The following is a 3,170-nucleotide window of genomic DNA, read 5'->3' as shown; positions in this document are numbered from 1 at the left end:
CGTTCGCCCTGTCCCGCTGCCCGCCGTGGCCCGCGTCTGCCTCACGCCCTTCTCGCCGGCGGCTTCCCCTCCTCATCCCGCCAACTTTCTCCTCAGTTTTGGCCGTCCCGTCTTCCTCCGCTCCCTCTCTGCCCCTCGTGTCCAGCCCTTCTCCTCCTGCCCTCTCTCCTTCCCTCGCAGCCCGGAGCTACCTCAGGTGGTCCTCCCTCGCCGCCTCAGCTGCTGGTGGGTGCTGCGCCTGCCCCTGCCCAGCCTCGCGTGCCCCGGCCTGCCTTCCGCCCAGGGACGTGGTGGGCTTGCATCCTCCTCCCGACGTTCCATGGCAGGAACCCGCACACCTCTGCCCCTGGAGCCCCGGGGCTGTGGCCGCTGCCAGGGCGACACCCCAACATGGCTGCCACCGCACAGGTGGTGGGTCTGCGGACAAAACAAACTGGGGCTTCCCACAGCCGCGGGCTGCTCAGATGGGGTTTGGCCGCCTGCAGCTAACCTGTCCTCCACTCTGCCCTTCCCATGTGGCGTGTGGCCGTTCGCCATCCTCACCCTCCGGCTTTCTTGTCTCCCCTCTTCAGGTTTCCCACCGCAGTCGTGGCGGGGCCGCATTAGGGCATATTGCCCACGTCGCCTCAGGACCAAAAGGACCGTGGAACTTAGAAATTTACTTCTTGAGCTTGTTTTTACGGTCGCTCTTCTCACTTGATGCTTCTGTCTCCTGCCCAGGGGAAGTGGCTGAGGAAACAGGTGTGGAAGGAGAAGACTGTGTGAAGCCGCTCGGTCTGGCTTTAGCGGGAAAGCATTAGGAGCAGAGACCTGGGAGGATCAGGAGATTTGCTAGGAAGGAAGGAGGATAGAGGAGGAGCAAGGTGGGGAAGAGAATCAAACCTGTGGAGTCCTGATGTTCAGGATGGAGAAGAGGGGCTCTGGAAGCGCAGCACTGGTTTTTCTCTGGCTACCAGATGATCAGGCTGTTGCATAGTTTGAAATATATTGGGGGAGGGGGAAGAGAAAAGGAAATCATTTAGTACTGCATTTTTACAAGAACCAAATCTGCCTCTTGCTGCCTCCTGTAGCTGCTAATCATTTCTCCATTGAGATAGCAAGAAGGGCCACAGCAAGGGGAACGAACACAGGCTGAGAGCATCAGTGTGTATTTTTCCAATAGTCTCCCTCTAGGCTGCTCTGACTCTCAGGGGATGGTGCTCTGCCTGACTGTATAATGTTGTTTACTCAGTACCCTAACTTAGGCCACCGATCAAGTAATAGTCTTAATATATTTTCTATGAGTATTAAGTGATTACATTAAATACTGGGAATCAGATACACCCTCTCCATCCAGAAGGCAAATGACATCTTTGCCACCTCTTTCCACACCACATCTCCTGGACGGTATGCAGTGACTTTTAAGCTGGTGCGTATGGGTGCAAACCAGCAGAGGAGGAAGCACAAAACTGTCAGTAATCAGATAGTGTGAGAGCGTGTACCTTACAGAAGGCCACACTGCTCATTGCAGAAGCACACGGCTAGTTTTTAAACATTCTCAAATATCAAGCTAGAGAACGTCACCTCCTAGATCTGACCTTAGATCTCCCTGCTCAGATTTTTTTCTGTTTAACAAATGCATTTCTCCATCTTGCTTTGGGTTCTTCTGTCTCACTTATAGCTGCCTGCCAGATCTATATAATCTGACTATACAGAAGTATTGTTGAAGTGATACAATTTTGTGTGTACAGGCAAGCTCAAATATTACAAGGTCTCTGTCTTCCGAGAAATATTAAGCTGTACTGTATGAAACAACTGTTACCTGTTGGGTTTTTTGGAAAATAACTATGTAATTTTCAGAGCAATGTAATTGATTATAGTTTCCTGCTCATCCATCACCATTAAAGTGACTTAAGAGACCTGTAGTCGGATATGTTTCTGCAGACATTCATTGCATGGCTGAAAGTCTGCTCAGTCTGTTTTCTTCTTGAATGCACATATGTGGAAAACAGAAATGATACGTGATTTATTTTACATTCTTTGTAGAAACAAATCCCTAGATTTGCATGTCGACTGAAAAAATAAGATTAAAAACCATCCATCTAACTCATCCTCCATTGGAAAATGTTTTTCTTCTGCATAATATTTATATCCAGCATTAGAAATCACTGGTCACCTTCTTGGGCACAATATAAGCAAATTTTCCCTTTTCTGGGTCTGATCCAGCAGGAGCTTTTCCACCAACCTCTGGTGATTTGGGAGGGAGGGCAGGTAGGCCTGACTGTTACACAAAACCTCAGACACTCAGTAAGTTCTCTCTCCAGGGTGTTCTTGCCACCAGACGAGTATTTCAAGACATTTTACTGGGAAGGATACCACAGACCTCCATGCACATTTGTTCTTAGGCTGCCTGTTAGCTTTTCCTCTAGAAATACATCTTGCCTAGCATCTGGTGTGAGAAAATAGCTGCTTTTTTTTTTTTCTTTTTTTTGCCTTTTTTTTTTTTTCTTATAGGCACTACTGTGCTCTGGTACCTTGCTGAGTCACTGTTTTTGAGGTTAATGACTAGTGTCCTCCACTGGATACTCTCAGTTATTAACACCCACAGAGAGGGTACTTCTTGAACATGTACTAACAGACCTATAATCTTCTGATTTGAGACAGATACCAAAAGCTTTCTGTTCCTAAATGATGAAGAGAGAAAGGTTAACACAGACCAAAAGCAACAACTGCAATTTCTGTATCACCATTCGGCATTGGAGCAAAATAAAATTTGCAATCATAAAAACACTAAAAGGGGTTTTCTTAGGACTAGCCCCTGGCATACCTATCTGAAAAGGATATTTTGAAATAACTTGAAAATCAGGAGGTAATTCATTGCTTGAGGACATGGCAAGAACCTTGCTTCTAGCAAGAGTAATTTGCACAGTGTTTTGGCATTAAGCTTTAAAAATGGAATTTTTAAGACTACTCCACGTAAGATGCTCAGCAGAGGCAAATGTGTCTTTCTGGGGTTAGCATCTTTTTAGGAGATGGGTAGTTTAAAATAGCAGAATGTCTATCTTGCAGACCATTATTTTTATTTTAGAAGGAGCTTGATCTGGGAATGCCAAAAAACCAAGAGAAATGGCAAAAAAAGCCTTTTTGTTATTGTTTCAACCCTGCTCGTACAGTGCATTTGTAAGAATAGC

Source organism: Haliaeetus leucocephalus, unplaced genomic scaffold (assembly GCF_000737465.1).
Source record: "Haliaeetus leucocephalus isolate CR32 unplaced genomic scaffold, Haliaeetus_leucocephalus-4.0 Scaffold136, whole genome shotgun sequence".
Taxonomy (NCBI): Eukaryota; Metazoa; Chordata; class Aves; order Accipitriformes; family Accipitridae; genus Haliaeetus; species Haliaeetus leucocephalus.
The sequence above is the reverse complement of the archived record's forward strand: the minus strand, read 5'-3'. Positions refer to the sequence as shown.